At 38.8% G+C, this 20,270-nt stretch overlaps 1 protein-coding gene across 9 annotated transcripts in view; it reads left to right on the top strand.

Annotated features, from left to right (window-relative positions):
• Nucleotides 1–17,900, top strand: part of ERC2 (ELKS/RAB6-interacting/CAST family member 2) — a 443,741-nt gene extending 425,841 nt beyond the window's left edge. For all 9 annotated transcript variants that reach the window (XR_003536997.1, XR_003536996.1, XR_003536995.1 and 6 more), the window contains one exon: nucleotides 14,921–17,900. The gene's annotated coding sequence lies outside the window, so the exon portion shown is untranslated. The remainder of the gene's footprint in view (nucleotides 1–14,920) is intronic.
• Nucleotides 17,901–20,270: the final 2,370 nt, after the last annotated feature.

The raw sequence follows: 20,270 nt of genomic DNA, 5'->3' as shown, positions 1-20,270 counted from the left end.
ACAGAACGTTCTGCTTCCTTGGGCAATGTTCTCTGTTCAGAATTGTGAGGGACACGTTCATTGTGTTGTTAGTGATCAACAGGAGTTATGAATTATTGAAAGTTAGCACACCTTCCAGGCATTTCAGGGCAGTAACCCGTAACAAGAAGAGGCACATTTCCCTAAATGAATACTTTTTCATTCAGTGAGTTATTCACTTAGCCAGCATTAAATGTAATCCTCTTTGAATCTCATGGCCACCTCCTACTCTTTTCCTGTCAGTCTTCATCTCCTGCAATATCATGAATTCAGCCTTCAAAAGAATAGTAGTTTGGCTAATTCACTGTGCAGTTTTCTGTAAGAAATACAAGAGGGATTCTTTAGAATTAATGCAAAATAGCTCAAGGTCAATAGCTCCTAATATTTACATCATAATTAAAGTACTCTCTTTTTCATTTTCTTTCCTCTCCTCCTTTTTTTGCTTTTCTTCTTTCCTTTATTTCTTTCCCTTCTCCTTCTTTTTTCTTTATTTCCTCTTTCTTTTCTTTTTTTCTTTTTCTTTTCTTTTTAAGATGGAAAGGTGTTTGTCTCAGTAATATAGCATCATCACCTCTTTTTATGCTGATTTCATTTTCAGACAAGGCAGATGACACTGCTGGCCATTGCGATTTGCTGCACACCAGCTTTGCAGAATATAATGGAGTGGGACAGTATTCTTTTTGATGTGGTTAATCTCTGTTGTACTTGTGCCTCTCCTGAAAACTGCACTGTGTCAGAGAGTCTTTTGTAGCCAATGGTGACAGGAAGATCAACAGAGAGAGGTTGCTCCATTAACCTCTGAAGTAATGAAGTTGCATTTCAGGCAGTCAACACTCACACTGCCAATTTATTATCATTTAAGAGGAAGTGAAACTACTTCAAGCCACTCTGGTGTCCACATTTTGATAAATACACAGAGTGCTAATGTTGTAATGCTAACAATCAGCCTCGAAGGGACCTCTAATGGCATAGGATGCTGTGGCTTTGTGTCTTCTCGCTCTTGCAGAATGATCAACCTTCTCAGAATCAACGCCAAGGAAACAGGCTAAGCCTATTTATTCCCATACAGAATATGCAGGTGTAGTTTTGCTGGTAATGCCAGCTGTATCTGTCCACATATGAAATGCTGAAAGTAGATAAGTCATTTGATAACAAATTTGTGTAAACTTTCAAGGGAACTGAATTTAGATCTCCAGATTTGCTTTCATTTAATTCAGGTTTCCCAAGGGATACACATTGTTAAGGGGATTACTTTCCATCTTAGGAACGAACATAACCAAAATCTTGGGAACACGTTTAAACCTTCAATTTGTTAAAATCTTGCAGGATTGTCTGACCTTATAAGATTTTCAGGACCAATAGTGAAATCCTGTGAGAACAGCTTTCTGAGGAAGCAATAACACTAGTCTCCCCCGCCTCAGCAGTAAAACAGGCTTGTAAAAGAAAACATTGCAAAGCTGGCATGACCATACCCCCATTCTTCCCAAGTTCTGCTCCTAGGCATGGTCTTTGGCACATATTTTTTCCTGCTAAGGGTAGTGTAATTTACATGTCTGGCTTTCCATAAGTAGTGAAAACACTTTTTATATATAAAAAATCCAGGTGGTTTCATAGCCATATCATACATTCCTTTTCTCCCAGGGTGACATAAGTAGTTATTTATCCACAGTATTTCAGAGACACAGAATCAAGGTGGTCAGTTAAGTGCAGCATGTTTCTGCTGGTGCCTTGCCGAATTTCTGATGTATTTTTGTTTGTGCTGTGGGCCCAGTTTTGACTGCAGTTGGGTCTCTGAGTGTTTGCTTCCTGGGACTATTTGACATAGTTCCACTGAAATAAATTGAAAGACTCTGTCTTCTGTGAGCTTTAGATGGATCCTTTTAATGTCTTTTGTCTGGGAGGAGAAAGCACTCAGTAAACCAGAGGGAATGTTACCTGCATTGTATAAAAGGATATTGTTTATGAACAGAACACTCAGCCATGGCCTCGTGCCCACCGTGCACGATGACTGTTTTCTTGCTTCTCCTGTCAATAGCCTGAATTGTCTTCTCTCCCTCTGAACTGTAACTCTTCTTGCTAGAAAGCACATTCTCTGGCCTGCTTCCTTTGTCTTGCCTCTGTGTAAGGAAGATGTCTGTATTTCCTTGCTTGGGCTTTCCTTGAGCAGTGATTGCTGAACTATGTGTCCAGTAGCCGCTGGTGTGGAGCTCTGCCAGGGTGGGGCCAGTGACTGTGGCCAGTGTAATGTGTCCCTGCCAGCCCCATCCCCAGCAGAGTGTCCCCAGGGCTATGTCAGTGCTGCAGGGCTTGGAACAGTGATCTATGCTCGGCTGTTTGCCAGAATGAGGACCACAAGCATCTCCCACATGTGCCACAAAGCTGCACCAAGCAATGCAGACTGCGAAGCTTCATGGATTTTCTCCCACTCCCTCTCTCCCCACCCCCATGACACATTTTTCTCTGTACTGAGACAACAGGTGTCTCAAAACTCTCTCTTTTGTCTTTAGGCAGACAGGTTTGGGAAGGGCCCCCTGCCAGGTTAGAGCACAAGGTCTCTTTTGAGCACCTGACTCAACACACAGAGGTTGGGTTTTCAGCTGCTTGGGGCTGGAAGGGGATGGGAGCTCTGCCCCAGCTGCCACAGGGATGGACCTGGAGGGACACACACACTGTGCTGCCAGGGCAGCACAGCCAGGGAGCGTGGCAAGGGTTATGGAACTCCACAGCATTCCAGGAAAATGTTTTCAATATTGTGGGAACAGGCCATGGAACCTCTGCCACCTGCGCAGCCGGTGCCAGCTGCAGAACACTCAAGCTGCCCGAGGTCTTCAGTTTCTGCAAGGGCATGTGGTAGAGGAATGGGAAAAGCTGTCAAGAATTCCATAGCAATGCTGAAGCCAGAGAAACACGGGCAACCCTCTGTGGGTTAGTACTGTTTCAATGCTCTCTGCCCTCTCAACCCCTTCCTTACTTGTTATTCCCAGCATTCCTAAAGCAAACGAAAGGCACAGTGTGTGTGGACAGAGAAGAGAGATGGAGTCTGTGTTGTTTGGTATTGCAGAAAGATATTCTTGGCACTGTTATCAGATTTTCAGGTAGTGAAGATGTTTTCATTTAACACAGAATTAGTTTATGTTTTGTATGCATTTTCAAAAAGGTGAGATAAGATTAGGCAATTCTGAAAAATAATTTGTAAATCTACAATTTGTTATTAGTTTGTGTTTGGAATCTTTTTTTTTTTGTGATTTAAATACACAGCTCACTGATCTTAGCTTCTTCCCTTCTATGTTTAGCCAAAGTGAGCTGCTGAAGAATGTGAAATATATTATTTTATTGGCACTGACTCACAACTGAGTCAGTGAACTTTTTTGCACTTAAAACTAAAATTGGATTCTAGCTTTCAAAAATTTATGACAATTGCTCCTTCTTGTGGCTTGAATGTTGACATATAATTAATTTAGGATTTCTTCTTGAGATTTCCTGTCTAGGTTTGTACCTGTCACAAAAATATCCTTGGAAGTTTATCTAACAGCTGGAACACCATGAGAGTCGATTGAAATTTAGCAGAGATTTACTGGGGCCAACAGGAAGTGCTCAGAGCAGGATGGCATAAATATGCAGAAAGAGCTCTTTTATTTCAGCTGTTTTAAAGGGTCCCAGCACAGGCTGATAGTGGCGTAATCCTGAAAAATGCTGACACTGTGTCAGCCAGCAACACCAGCACAGCAAAGGATTCCACAAGCATGGATTGGCACTTTGTTGAATTATGCACAGAATGGAGCTATGTCTGCTGCCTTCCCTCCATCCCAGCTGCCCTGCAGGTTTTAGCTCATTCTTCTGAGAAACCAGATATATTTACTGGAAATTTCCCATGAAATGGTTTCAAAATCTATTTTGCTCCTCTGCAGGATTGAAGGAATTCTGAAAATCTGAAATCTAGGTTGCAGTGATTTGAGGGATTGAGCAGATGAAATTTCCTTTAGATAAATGTAAAATGAAGCACATGGGAGGCAAGCAACCCCAAAACTACATACTTAATTTCTGGATGTAAATTAGCTATTACTTTTCAGGATGGAGATTTTGGAATTATTGTGCATAGTTCTCCAAAAACTTAGCTTTATTTGCAGCAGTGGTAAAAACAGGAAACAATATAATAAATACTTAGGAAAAAAAATTGCTATTTAAACACAAAGCCATTTTTAATGCCTGTACCTGTTCAAGGCTTGCCCACATCTTTGCTATTCCATGTATTTCTGATAAGCCACTGAGAAAGAACAGAGAGCACAGCAAATGCTAAAAAAAAAAAAAGGAGATTTTAAATTGTTTCTATGTAAAGAGAAGCTTCAGTTAGGAAAAGAGGTAGAAATGTGAGAATTCTCTAAAATCATGAATAGTCTGAAGGGTGTGAAGATGAAATTAATGGTAAATTTTCCTGCAATATGGACTCAGAGTGAAATGAGCTGGCAGTGGTTCTACATATAATACGAGCAATAGTGACTCAAATATCGTGTAACTGTTGCCCACACTTGCCATGCCAACTGCAGAGACCACAAGGATAAATGAAACTGGAACAGTGCTAAATGGTTTGTGGATGGTGTTGGTCTACTGAGGATTATTAAATGCAATGTTCTGGATTTAGCAGGAACCCTGAGCTCTCAGGGGCACCTGCATTGCCTGAAGGGGGAATTCCCTGTTTCCTTCCGCATAGGGACAGGGGAAGGTGTGAGTTGTTCTTGATCCACACTTTGAAATTTGGAAGACAGATCAATTATTATTGGAACAAGCTCCATTTTCTATGAGCCTACAAAACATTTTGTGATCATTATCACAGCAATGCCTAAAGGTGGAATGAAAAATTAGATTTCATTTAATGAAATGAAAGATCCCAAAACATTCTATTGGCAAAAAAATCTGCAAAGGACATGGGTGATCCTCCTCCTTCTCCTCTTCCTTTTTTACATCCTGTGTTCATCATTGTCTGGAATGGGACATTGAGAGGAAAAAGAAAATGATCATAGAGAAATAGGTGTTCTCTAAGCAAAAAAAGTACTACTCAGTGTAAATTGTGATTAATGAGAAACTGTGGTGATTATTTTTGTTCAGAAATTTCCTAGACTTGTATTGCTAAACAGTTTAGTTGAGATGCATCAATCTCTTTTATAATAGCATCAAGTAGAAAAGTCACCATTGTAGTTTTATATGATTTTATAATAGAGTTCATATTTTTAGTTGTATATGTTTACCTGTCATTTGACACTTCCATGGAAGGTCTGAGTATCTCCTTTGGAAATCTTGCAATCTAAGCCTCTGATCTCTCCAACTCTTACACATATGCGTGCTTTTGAGTTTCAAAGTGATTATAAACATGGTGTTTGAAGATTGGGGGAGCAATATTTTGCTCAAACACTTGCTTATTGCTATTTTATTATTTCCCTTTATGCAATAGTCATTCTTAGTATGCTGATAACTGTGGGTCTTCAATATGCATGGCATATTATATGTGTGCCCTTAGTTAAATGAAAGCCTGTAAGATCCCTTTCAGGATAAACTTTTAAGCCTTCTCTTAGTATTAGGTGCACTTTTAAGTCTCATTTAAAGTAAAGAGTAAAGAATTAAAACATATGCTTATATGCTTACCAGAACTGGTCCCTAAGTCTTCCCTATCGTGCACTGAGAAATGCGTGGGCAGAGCCATAATTGTGGAGAAGCTCATAATATTGGGGCCTAAATTATAAAAATTATTGCATAACTAGACCACACAAGTTAGATTTCAAAATGCTGCGTGTTACTTGGATGGGTATTTAAAAAATAAGTAGCTGTGGAGCGTGTATGGTCATGTTCACAGTGCCACACACAGTCATTGTAATGCTTTAGCAGTTCGAAGGGTTTTAAGTAGATCCAGCATTGGTCTTCAAATAGACCAAACCTACTAATACTTTCCTTAGTTGTATCTCTTTCTTCTTGGCATTAAAAGATGCAACTGTAAATATCACACTTCACTTTTATGAGTAGGTTCATATCATAAACCAGGTAAAATAAAAAATATATTTAGGATCATTTGGGGGGGAAGAAGATGAAAGTATATCTCATGTACTGTAAAACAGGTTTTTTGTATACTATAGAACTCTGACTATCCTTTGGCATATTGATTTCTTTTATATTATTATTACTACAATAACCATACCTCACAATGTCCTTCACAGCACAATCAGTATTTAAATATAACTGATAGGATAACTTTAAAGAGTACAGGGCTATTAACTAGCAGAACAAACTAATGAAATGGCATGTTAATGGTTTGTCTAAATTATGAAGTATAGGTGGGAACATACAGCTGTTGGTACAGATATTCAGATCCACAGAGTAAGACTCTGAAGCTCTTTAGTTTATTCTCAACTGTAGAAGATAAGCAATCTGAGGTGATTGGGAAAGCAGGCACAACCGATTAGATGCATCTTTATTAAATTTCATGTTTGGTTAAGAAAAAATAATCCCAGCAAACTTTTGCTAACTTACTGGAGTTATCTGCCCTAAGGACACTATGCTATGTCCAGCACTTCTAAGAAGTCTTGTCCTTTCTAGCCAAGAATCCACCCTTTTCCTTAGGGCAGAAATAGGCACACACGTCAAGTACCTCAAACCTGCACTCAGCCCTCACCACCTCTCTTCCGCCCGACTCCATCCAGCCTTTGGGCACATCAAAAGAAGGAGTACAGCCCTTGTGTGCCTCCTCGTTGGCTGGAATGCTTTTGGATTAAACTTCCTCACCACAACCACCAAATTTATTAGTATTTACTCTGGTACAAGATCTAGTAACCAATATGCTTCTAACAACAGTGTGGTAGCAGCCACAGTAACTAGAGTTATCCAAGCACAACAGCCAGCCAATTTTAGCTATTAAATATTGACTGACTCTGGTAGGATGCATGAGGTAAAACCCAAATCATCCTTGCTACAACCAGTCAAATATGTATGAGATCTTAAGAATTTCCTTCTAGTCCCAAACTATCAGCAAATCTCAAAAGATGGCAGAAAAAAAATAACTCCTACAAATTCTAGAAATTTCCCTCATGCAGAGAAAAGCCACAGCTATGACCTTGCTTGGCTCAGGCAAACTCCTAAGAACAGAAAAGAAATGCTCCTTCACCACTGGTGGCCAAAGAAAGAATCTGCTTTGCCCTTTTGTCCCTCCAAAAGGAGTGGCCAGTCATTTTTTGTGGATCAGCAAGTTGAAACTTCTGCCTGAGCAAAAACCCCTGAAAAACACAGGGGAGGGCACCAGGGAAAAAGAACAAAAGATTGCCAACCCCTTCCCTCCTTCAGCTGTGACATGTCTTTATCATTCTCTGCACATTTAACCTCTTACATAAGCTTTAGCTCATCTGGGGATGAGGGCAGAGGCAACACGTAACAGGCTCAAGAGAGAGACAAATGTTTCAGATACACGAGTGTTCAGCCAACTCATTATTTGCTCCATATCTACAGACTGGTAACTCGTGGCAGTGATGAATCTGCAGGGATTTACAAAACGTGGGACCACAATGCAATTTTGAAAGGCAAACAGAGCTTTCAGAACTGAGGGATCACAAGCATCCCATCAATGTGCAATAGAAACCTTGCACGGTTCCCTGAAAAAGTGTGGTCCTTAGGGAAATGGGAAGGTGTATTCTTCTGCATATTAGGATTTAGAAATCAAATCTACCCCTCAGTTATGTCTGTAATATCTCCTTTCATTAATTTAATTAATCTTTCTTTTCCATTTTACAATCCAGTTTTTAAATTCTGCGTTAAATATATGTTTTATCTTAAAGAAATGAAAAAAATTAGAACACTGGGAGTGTTGATTTAAATAAGTAGGTGCTTATAAGTGAAACCTATCCCAGCAGAGATTTTAGTGAGTTCATTTCTTCTCGTTTCATTTTGCAGTGAATTTCTAGCAAGAAAGATTTTTCTCTCTAGTGAAAATTTTCTCTTCTAAGAGAAAACAGCATCTTGAGGTTTCCTTTCTTTTTATTTTTTTTAATTAAACAAATCATGCAGCAAGTCGCAATTAAATTTCAGTTAACAAAATGCAAAAATACACCCACCCTCCCTCTGCTAAAAATAAATAGTTTGAAAAGTAATTTCACATCCCTGACAATGACGACTGTGTTTATGACATATTTCTGGTGCCATATTCCACTCTCCTATCGCTGCCAGCTTGCGTCCAGTATTTAGAAATAAAACAGAAACACATTGAACTTGCTGAACTAGATGTTGCCACACTGCAGCTCTAATGGGCTTAGTGACCACAACCTACAGGGGCCAGAATGTGTCAACAGCAAAAGGGCCAACCTCAATCACTGTCTGTGCTTTTACAAAGTTGTTACATGTTTAATTCTTTGCAGCTTAGTTCTCCCGCTGTTTTGGCTGCTCCAAACCAAGGCTCATATATTGCAGCAGCCTTCTCTACCTCGTATAATGCCACAAAGGTCCCAGCAGGAGACCTTTCAGTGGAGCAGACAAGCCACAGGCGAGGGCAAACAGGGCATCACAACTTCCTAATAAGATGACTTATTAGACTGGGGGCTTGACACAGCTTTTATTTAACCACTTCTTTCCCCAGCCAGCGGGAACACGAGATGTCTGTGCGCTGGCAGCGCAAAGAGTGGTGCGTGGGTTCGCAGCCGGCGCTGCCGCCTGCGCTCATCCCCGTCTCCGAGGGTCCGATGCCAGCTTTATCACCACGCCGATGTGGTAATTTCGCCCTCAGTGCCAGGTTTCCAGGCACACGGGTTTCTGTGGGCTGTCCCCCGCGGCGGGGCCGGCAGTGCGCGGGTTAAGCGCGGCCGTGCCGGCGGTTTCCTGCCCGCACTTGCCGTGTCCCGAGGCGGTGCCGCCGCCGGGAGCCGGGAGAGCCGCGCCGGGCCAGGTGGCGGGCAGGCAACACCGTGTTATTAAGCAGCAGAGATCGCAAAAACCTTGATCTTCAAAAAAAAAAAAAAAAAAAAAAAAAGGCCCCTAATTAGTCCCGGGCACGAGAATAAATGGCATTCCGCATCAGCCAGGATGGAAAAGGCACCTTCCAATTTCATCCAGTGATGTCTGTCATTGACAGCTTTCCGGATCGCATTGGGAACGTTGTTGTTTGAGCCACTTTACTCAATTCTTCTTCTTTACTTGTCACTTCAGTTCCATTTAAATAACAAAAAAAAAGAAGTTGCCATGGTCTCACGTGCTGCATCCTAAGGAAGTCATAAATGTCTTGACATAGAACCCCGTGCCCTGTGCTGCTGAGTCACGGCCGCCTCCTTGAGCGGACTGAGGGTCTCCTGGAATCGACAGGAATTCTTCCATCATCTTCAATCCGCTCCAGCTCAGCCCATGGCAGACTGCTGCACTGAAACCATCCTTAACATTCCCTATAACCCTCTTTGTAATTCAGCGTCAAAGTGACAGATTGAAGGATATGTGCTGAGTTTTCTCATATTTCTGAAGAGCTTTGATTTGGACTAGACTTGTTTTATGAAAAGAAAAAGGTTATAAGAAAAAAATAGCTGTCTTTCAACTCATATAGCACTTGTCTAATTTTGATTTATAAACATTCCCAGTAGAGAAGGCATCCTTGTCCAAATAGTCTCAAGGTTCATAAACTTCATCTAATTTTATGATATAATTGTACAGTAGTTTTCAAGGACTCTTACTCTCTAGAGGGCTTGAATCCATTTGATTTTATTCATCCCAATGGTATCTGCTTTTATCCCTAACTAAGATTAACAATTCTGGCATTATAGCAATATGGAAAGTTCATCACATTCGTGCAGTGATTCTACCACCAGCTGCAGATCCTTCTGAAGTTTACTGTGTAGTGAATTTAAAACATAAATAGCAACAACTGGGATAAATAATTTCTTTGCCAGAAATGGAGCAAAGTTAATTTTGTCTTTATAAATAACTTTTTATGCTGATGGGTTTTTGTGAACCTTTCAATATTTAATTAAATCACACAGTTTCTGGATCTTTCTTTTGAATATGTTTTACTCATGTATTTACCATTTTTAAACTTTTTAGTAAGTAACTATAAATTATTGAAAAAGTAAAAAGAAAAATGGGTTTACTTTTACAATGTAGCTAAGAAGATATTTTCTAGCATCTAAACCTCACAATTGCCTATTAAAAATTAAGAGTTATCATTACCAGGGATATTTCACATTATTGTAAAAGAGGGAGTTGTTATTAGGATTTCGTAAACTAGGTTTGAACTCCTTATTTTCTGAAAGGACCAGTGCATTAAGAGTAGAGCAGGACACCTTTTGCCTGGGTGTACCTGAATGTTGTCAGACAGTTGCAGATCTCCCAGGTAACATTTCCTTAAGTGGAGTTTTTAAGAATGACTAAAATTTGTTCTCCTCCAAGCAGGGTGTTTACTTTCTGTGTCCAGTGTTCTCCAGATAATGTGCAGTGCTGCACTCACCTTTTGAATCAAGAAACTTCCTTGAGCATTACTTTAACCTGTGGGCTTTATTGATTTGAGATGTAAAAAAATGCACGCCAAAACTTTGGTTATTATAAGTAGTTCTAAACAAGAAAGACTAACATCAGTTTTGACAACAAACAAAACCAGTTTTTGTTCTATCGGTTATGTTTAAAAGATTCCAATTTCAAACCAAACACAACTTGTGGTTATTCTGTCAGATATTTATATAGCCACTGGGGCGCCATAGTTATGCACCGCATACATCATTGTATTTTTAAAATGTACTTAATGAACATTTTTTCTTTTCTGGTAACTACTTCATTGCCTTAAATGAATGCATTCCAATAGAATTTGTAACAAATGAGCACTTTGTGTTTGCATTAATGCCAAACACGTTTAACAAATTTTTAACAAGGAACACTGGCAAAAAGCCAAACTCCTAGAGGGACACTGAAGGAATGCTATAAATTTAAACTAGATTTTACCTTTTCACTCAGCTCAACAAGTGTCTTAGGTGTCTTTGGCATCTCAGCATTGAACATTTTGTACATAGGTTGGATACAACTTTATGTCTTAATTGTTTCTCCTCTTGGCCCTCCTCACGGGAGGTTTTCCTATCAATATAACAGGTTTTAACAGGTTACTGTATTCTTTAGAAAGTGAGAGGTGGGTTTTCATTCTTTCCACAAGAGTTCGGCCAGGAGGAAGTAGCAAAAACGGTATTTATTGTTGGGGCTGTAATGACAGAGAGGTTCAAATAGCACATATTATGCCACTGTCATATCCTGTGTTAAGGGAACTCCGCAGTGGCAAGCACTCCAGCAGATCTGTGCTACCCAATATTGTTTCTTGTGCTGCGTTGCAAATATCTGGGCTCTGATCATGTCTGCAACTGCACTTCAGGGGCAGGGAAAAGCAGCCCACAGTGCTCCCACTGGTCCAAGCTCTGGGCTCACACAGAAGCCACAAGCAGATTTTTGGCTGAATCAAACTTCTGGGGGGTTTTTCAGTTGTTAAGTTATGCCCACATGGTACATGTCAGTACAGACCTTGGGAATCACCTAGTCTGTAATACATGTTCGTATTAAAAGTGTTATAAGTAGCTCCACAAACCACATGCTTGCTCTTTACTTGTAACTTAATATATTAATTTAATTTTTACTATGTTATTTCAGTTTTAATCAAATGCAGGAACTGAAAAATAATAATACTTAGCACTCATCCAAGACTCTTAAGGCACATTACAAACATTAAGCCTTGCAAATTCCTGTGAGGAGCCTGATGTTATGCCTGCTGTAGCGAGAGCAAGTTAGGCACAGAAAAATAATATGATTTTTGCTTAGTCACACAATAAGCTGGCGGCAGGGACAGAATTTAGAGTGGTATGTGCCAAGGCTTTGTTTTAGTTAATCGAGTCATTCTTTTCATGGTTTTGCACAGATAAAGGTAAAAATTGAGAATACTTTTTTTTCCTTCATGCCATTTAGATTTTGTTGTTGCAAGAGGCACAGGCGAGTCCCAAGAGGTCACTTGAGAAAGACCTTATGAGTTATGGCCTTATTTTTTAAATACTACTTTTCAGTCTAGTTACTTGTTTCCAGAAAATGAAATAATTTCCCATCATTTGTTAGTACTCTGATTGCAGTAATGATGAATGAGTCTGGAGAAGGAAACTGAGGAATTCATCCTGACAGCTTTTTAAAAGATGTCACATTATAGTACAGATGCCTTGTCATGGATTAAGGAGCAGAAATAACCCTAACAGGTTTTCATTAATGATATCCTTCTCTACTAACATTTGGTCAGATACCAATTCCCTGTAATAAAGTGGCTATTCCCTCTCTTTCTGACTCACTAATTACCATATCAGTTGTTGGCCTTTTATGTAGGTACCATGTGTAACAGGTTAGCAGAGGGCAATTTAAGCCTATGTGAATGGGTATCTGTTTTTGTATCTGGGTGCTTGTTGCAAACATTTGGAAAGCATATGGTGCATAATGGACATTAACCCAGATGTCAAAAATAGCCTGCATTTTACTACTGTTATTAAACAGTTTCCCCTTTAACCCCTTTGTGTTTACCCACTCTCTCCAGCTTGTTTCTGCAAATCACTGCTGAGAGGAAAGGATTGGAAGTAAAAAGTACTAATCAGGCAGGTGTCTTTATCCAAAGGAAAAACAATCTGAACAAATATTTGTGGGCTACTACACTTTTATATCTTCACATCCTTCTGCTGTTTTCATTGACTGGTATCTAATGGACTGACAGAGGTGCCAAACTCATAAGACATTAATTTCAGCTGGAGCACTGCTGAATTCAGGCCCAATGTATGTTACCAAACTTTATTTCTGTTTTAGAGGTTCAGTGACTTGTCCCAAGTACAGCATTGAAGAAACAAATATAAATTTAATTTACTCAACCTCAGTTGGTATTTGACAGCAATATCCTTTTATATATTTATTTGGCTTACTTGAGAAATACTTTGCATTTCCTACCTGTGGTGAACAAGTTTTTGTTACACTTCCAATACATGTATGGTTTCCTGATGAATAGGTGGGTTGATTAAGTGGGTGAGGTTTATTTGGCGGATTTCATTCTATAGTAAAATCCCAATGAAAATCTGGGGAGCAACCTGGAGGGAGAGTGCACTTTGTGTTTTTTGCTCTTCCTCAGATTGGACAATTTGTTCTGGGTTCTTATTTTTCCAAGCATAAAAGATGTTAATTGCAAAGGAACTTCAGCTTGTAAAATAGCAACTATATTGAAGATTTGCTGTGGTTACGTTTTAGTGAGCCTGTTTTAAAAATCTAAGCATTATTGTGCTACAGTTTCTGGAATGTACTCTCCTCATTAATTTACACATGCTCTTCCTCTGCCTGAGTATCTCTTTGAATGATGATTAGGAAATTCTCGGCACCCAAAAGAATGGGAGCTATGCACAGTTCACAAAACGTAATGCATGCTCTGACTTACAGTTTTCATAAAAAGTTTGCAAAGATTTTATGTGCCAGAACTAGTAACATGATCTACTTTAGGAACTCCCTGGCTTTCCAGCTCTGCAGAAGTCATTTTTTAGACCATTCAAGGGCCAGATCCAAAACTTGTTAAAGTCAGTGGGAACCTTTCCACATTTCAGTGGGCTTTGGATTAGTCCCTAAGTGTTTTAACCAGAAGAATTGTACCAACCCCTCACTGAAAAAGCAGAACTATTAATCTAAGTTTGTATGATATAAACTGTTACATGTACTTTTGTACATATATGTGAACTTGAAAATAAGGATTTAAAATAATTTTTGAGTTTATTCTGTAAGCAGTGTTTCACTTTACTCACAGAATAATTTCTCTTACAAATATTAGATTCTAGAATTTAAAGGGGCTTTTTAGTCAACTAGTTCTATTTGGAAAAACGTAAGTTTTCAACTGTATGCAAAAGCATAAGCATTGTACGGCAATTTCTTTTCATACAATTGGATGTTTTGGAAACTTCTAAGGTTACATAAATGGAAGGGCAATAACAGAGAATCCCATACATAATGCATTTCAGATTTTCTAGAAACAGAGTCAGTGGATAAATGAACAACTGCCCTGTAAGGGAATCATTTAATTCCTCCCACTCATCTGATATACAGATAATGTGAATAAGACTAATTCACTGCTCTCTGCTCAGGAAGTTGCTTGCAGCTCAACTGGTGTAACAATAAAAATCATTCAGGTCTCACTCTTTAGAAGGCAGGAAGGCTCTTCCCACTGGCTGACTTGGGCTGACACCCATTATCTCTCACAGTCCTCCAGGTTTCGGCCATGCCAAGCCATGAAGAGCAACCAACTGCCTGTGATTAGTGGGGGTGTGGCTGAAAAACTCATATCAGACTGTTGTGCATTGTAACTTCTGTAAATCTGAGCTTCTTGTATCCATGAAACCTTTCTCTGCTGTGAGAGAACTTAAATAAGTACTTAAGAACTTAAAGTGAACTTAAAGTGCTTAAAATATAATGACAAAACGGTGCTTCAGTTTTGGAGAGTTGCTCGAGGTACAGCATATTCCCACCTGCCATGGAAATAAATGGATGACTCCTTTGGTTGCCACATAAAAATATTTCGTTTTATTAATAGCATTTTTCCTTCAAAGCTACTGTGCCTATAGACAAGATCAAAAAACCCATTGTTTACACAATCACAAGCACAATAGAATTTGACATCTTAGGAAATTAAAATATTTCCCATTTAGGGGGAATCTTGTCATACAAATCAGCAATAAAACTAATTGCTACCCTATGAACATAGTAAGTGAGTTCAAATTGAATTTAAATGCTTTACTTAATCCTTAGTCCCTAGAAAAGCAATATGCCCACTCATGTCTATGAGAATCTCGGTCAGATGAGAAGTAGAATGTTCTGGATGCTTCAATCATGTTGTTAATTGGAATATTTTGTTCCCTTGTTACAGTTGTCAGAGGAACTAGCGAAAAAGGAAGAAAAAACTGTAGCACTGGAAGGTAACAATGATAATCTATTGCATTGGATCTCCAAACATGACCATGATATCCTGGAGAAGATCACAGATGCAGAAAATGAATGCTAAGGTTGATATCTAATGAAATGCTGCATTAATTGGCATTTTCTCCATTATTTCTTGTAGTCTATTGTGAAATTAGATACTTTGGAAAATAATGAAGGAGACTCAAGCAGAAATTATAAGAGCTTCATTTCTGTTTTTAATGGGTCTTATGAGTTATTCTGTTTTCACAAAGAAACCATCTGTTCAGAATATGATTGTTTAATGAAGTTCAGTTAAATAGGTTATTTAACTAATTTTTGGTAAATTAATATTGATTTTAATAAGTAATTCAGATTCTCTTAGATGTGGTATCTGCATTTGCTGATTTTACCTAGTCTATTCTAAAGTATCACTTCTATTGCACTAGATTATCAAAGAGGTATTAGTAAAATGCTATATAAGGGTGTTGGCATTAACCTTACCCCCAGTTAGATGTGGGCTTTTCCAAAAAATAAAAACAAGCCTTTACCCTCCTCTGTTTTCTTATATCTACTGAAAAAATAATATCAATCAAAAAACCAAAACCAAAACCAAACAAAAAACAAATATTGATAATATAACCGGTATTAAGCTCTGGGCCAGGTTGGAAATGAAATCAATTTTTGGTACTAATAACTGATGAAAAAGATTAGTTTTATGAAAATATGGTGTGTGTCTCTGACAATGCATAGGACATCTAATTTGAACATAAATATATGATTATATACAAGATGTATCTATTCCAGGATGGTAAAAGCTTGAGGCGTATATAAATACATACGTATGTATATATATGGACATGTACACAAGGATGTATCAACCTTTTACCATCCAAATGCATACATGTTTTCAATGATAAAAGCTGGGACTCTTAAAAAACAAACAAACAAAAAACAAAAATAAAGATAAGGTTGCTGTGAATACAGTATATGCACTAGGTCTCCTGTAAATGTGGAACTGTTTGTTATTGTTCTCTACACTGAAAAACAGTCTCCAACATGGACCCCAATGAATCTTAGATGTTAAAGAAAATACCAATGAACAAATAGCACTTAAAGGCTGTTTGTGTCAACAAAATGTGTCTAGTAAAATAAATTTAAAGCACATGCAAGGAAAAATAAAAATGTGAAGTCATTACATTCAGTGAGAGACTATTAACTGACAGTCAGATCTCTACAACTTCTCAAGGAGAAGTTCCTTCTGACTCCACAAACATTTTCAGTCAGTCTGGCAAACATGTGCAAAAATGTTTGGCTGTTTAGTTGAGGTATCTTTTTGTCCATGGAAGAAATGCTTCCATGCTGATGGCAGTGGGAAGAGAATATCTGCATTTTTAAAGGACAAACAATAAATTTAAGCATGGGTGGCCTTAATCCTTAGTAGTTTTTCTTTGCTGCTGTAAAAAAAAAAAAATCTCAATGGATACTCCTAAAGTCTTGCACTGAATTTAGAAAAATTATTTTTTGAACCTGTGGTGCGATTAACTCCTACATGAGCCATACATAGTAACCCCTTTAAAATTATTATCTAGAGATGATATTTTATTTACTTGTACCATGATTCTTGGTGCAATCAAAGAGCAATTTATTCGAGCAGGAGCCCTGCTGGATGTTACTGTCTTCAGTAAATAGAGTAAAATGTATAGAATTAGCATAGCGTAGATAATCCCAATTTCATTCATGTTTAAAAAGTTTGTCCTTTAACTATCAATGGCATTTTAGATCTTTGTTTTTGAAACAGCAAAGCTTTGAGGAGTATATTTAGCACATATGACAAATGTTGCACTCGGAAACTCAGACAACAAAACTGGTTTCTCATGACAAATTTGTTGTCGCAGTAGGGGACAATCGTCTGTGTCTCTTACAATCAGGTCTTTACCTTAACTCTGCAACCGAATACTTGAAGTAGGATGTAAACTAGGGGGAAAATAGGGTCACAGATACAAAGCTGTATAGTTAGATATTTATATGTACGTGCCAATTTTGTCACAGGTATTATTTTAGGGGCATTTTTGCTCCACTCATGTTGGTAAGAGTATTGATCTAAACTTTTATCAGGGCCTAAAAGTTAGCCCCTAAGGAGGAAAATTTTGTCTAACATTGCTTTTTTCCATTCTTGCTTATTTTTTTTTCTTTATTTTCATTTCATGTGATACTCTATGATGTTTGGAGAAAATCTTTCATATACTAAAATAGAATCTCGGGGTTTACAATAAACACTGTGATGTTGGGAAGTATTTTATTTCAGCAATGTTTGGTAGATTTTTTTTCCCCCCTCTAAGTGTAATGAAGCAAACCAACTTTTGGTTAGCATTTAAGATAATGATTATTATTTTAATGTGAGATCAGTCTTGTACTGCACATTCTTTCTTTCATTTAAATGTACAGTATGAATTTTGTATTTAATGAATTTTGTGTATCCAGTATGCACGTACCTGTACATTGACTTTCATTTGAAAGTGGGTTTCAATTTACTTTTTAAACAGTGTTTATGAAAAGACCTCAGATGTGTTGACACAAACTATATCCGCAATGTTTTTTTTGTGTGTGTAGGGTGACGTTTGAATGTGATGTTCTGCAGCAATGGGTCAGTATTCCCTATTTACCTTAGATCCTCATTTGATAGTGCTTCTTGTAATAATTTTTTCAAGTGAGTGGCATGTTCTGGATTGTGATATTGATATATGGTTAAGGACATTGATATGAAACTAAGGAATTCCTAGAAATTACCAGTGGGCATGTATTAGACAGTCATTGTAATTTAATGTCTAGTAGAAGTGTAAAGTACCAAGGTATTTAGAGTTCATAACATTGTTATCATGTGTATGGGAAGTATTTAGTGTTGATCAGCTTGTTTATATTCATCAAATAAACTTTGTTTCTTTCTGAAATCAGTGTTGTGTCATTAAAAGTAGGTTTAATGACTAAGAAAATGTGTGAGAGATGTTTTCCACATGGTAAATCTATCACACTCCTTATTTCTCTAATTGCTACCATTCAAAGTAATTTATCTTCCTGTTGTTACTATCACATAAACTGTTTAAGAAAGCATAAAAAGGAGAATGTCTCCTAGGCTCCACTCCCAGAAATGCTTATGAGCAACTTTACTAAAGTGAGGAACCATTTTCTGGATTGGGCTCTTAGAGAGCAATATGCTTTTGAGTGGGTTTCTAAAACATAATATTCTTGTGTGACCCTGTGTAATTGCATAGAAAATTACATTTTGTTTATGTACTTTACTGACCAAAAGCCATAAGGTGTGAAATTCTCTGCACAGTCAGCTCCTTTTTCAGCTGCCTGGTAAGTGGTTCCCCGTTTCCATTATGTTCACTTTTTTTAGAAAAGGAACTTTTGTTGACCAGGAATTTCTTACCTCATAGAACTCCCTGGACCAGCTCAGGGCACACACAGCAGGAGAATAAAAGGTAAGTTAAGTATGCATTTTACTTAGGTTATTTAAAAACACACAGTCTCTTAGTTTTAAGCTCTGTTTCTTTACCTATAAATTAATTTTCTTGGTAAGAGAGTACTATGTACTAACACAAGATATTAAGTTTCACTTTTAACTACAGCTAAATATACATTTATTGTGTATTCTACTTACGCCTGCTTAGCTTTGAGCTGCAATACTATAAATTGAGTAGTAGTTGCTTCTAGCTCCTTTCTAGACCTGCAGAGTTTTTCAGAGTGGTCTTGTTCTGTATTCAGATAGTGTCTGTATTAGGGGACTCTCCATCCCACTGGAGACAAACATTTTTGATTCTATTCTCAGTGTTGATCAGTTCCTGCTTTAAAGGCAGCTCCTGCCTCCCCATGTGGTGAAGGGGACAGTATGTGCCAACACGTCATACTGAGGTTATAGAGGGGACAACAGTGGGTTTGGGGAAACTGTCAAAGGCTCTTAAGCCCCTTTTTCTGTAAGATGGTTTTCAGCAAGGATCTTTCCTCTGTAAAAAGGAGCTGTGAGGGTCCCAGGGGAAAGGACTGGACCAGCATGTTTGTGTCTGCTGGGGTGGGGAGCTCCCCAGAGGGCAACTGGGTGCAAGATCATATCATCTAATGCTGAAGTTTGAGTTTGTAGTCAAGAGCTCCTCTAGCCCTGAGAGAGCCTGAATAAGGACCAAGCTGAGGTTGAGGTTTCTTCCTCAGAGAGTCTGTTCACTCCAGGCTTGAGCCAAAGCAGCTCAAGGTTTGAGCAAGCAGGAGATTAAGCAGTGGGGGACGTTCAGGGGATGGAGCTATGTGTTGGCTTGCGTTTCAAGCCAACGTGTCATTCTAGACACATTCTGAGAGCCCCAAACAGCTCTGTGCCAGTGTGAGTTGGATAAAGCCAATTTTAGAACACCTACTACAGTTGTTCACACTGTGCTCCAGGTCCAGGATTTGGTCCTGGAAGAGCCACACTAATCACTGCACACTGGGTCCCACCCCATGCAGAAAGTACAGAGCAAAGGGGCAAAGAAGAGTGTGACTATGTGTCACCTGTTGATGTTGCTTCTCCAGAACATGGAACTTTTAATAACCAAAGTATTAAATCATTCGAAATAAAGCCAAGTCAGCTCTAAATAAGCAATACATTTCCCATTATGAAGTCAGTGGGAGCTCTGCACGTCGCCAGGGCATGATTTGACCCACATATGAAAAGTACAGCTGATGGGGGACTGCTGCGCAGATTTTCCTCCTGTGAGATTACAGTGATGTTATTTCATGCTCCTAACTTTTCAGACAAGATATCTCTGTTTCAAATGCATCTTTTCAAACAAGAGGCAACCTCTGCCTTCATAAGGAATAGCCCAGGGCAAATCATTACAGCTTTTGTATGGCCTGGAGCCACTGATGCAGGAGAAGCCCACCCTTGATGGACGCAGTTGCAGAATCAAGGACTGATTTTGTTTGGGTTTGCATTCCTTCCACTCCTTGCTCTTGAAAATGACTCTTTCTTCAGAATAAGACAATTCTAACCCCAGATCTCCACAGATGCAGGGGAAGAGCAGGCACAATACCATTGCATCCTAAAGACAATGCATGTGTCCCTTTGAAAAGCACACTTGAATTTGTGTTACAGACAGTTATATATTCCCACGAAGCTGCAAGTCTCACGACAGATACAAGAACTTTGAACTCACCCAGTTTCCAATGGAGGCGAGTGTCCAACTTTACAAAGGCTGTGCTTTTGGTACTCACCCCAGCGAGGCCAGGAGACAGCAGATGTTCTGGCAGCTGCAGCCTGCCTTGCGCTCGGGGAGCTGGGGCTGGAGGAG

Source organism: Neopelma chrysocephalum, unplaced genomic scaffold (genome assembly GCF_003984885.1).
Source record: "Neopelma chrysocephalum unplaced genomic scaffold, ASM398488v2 Primary Assembly neopelma1_147, whole genome shotgun sequence".
In the NCBI taxonomy this organism is placed as follows: Eukaryota; Metazoa; Chordata; class Aves; order Passeriformes; family Pipridae; genus Neopelma; species Neopelma chrysocephalum.
Note: the sequence above shows the minus strand (reverse complement) of the source record. Positions and strands in the feature narration are given on the sequence as shown.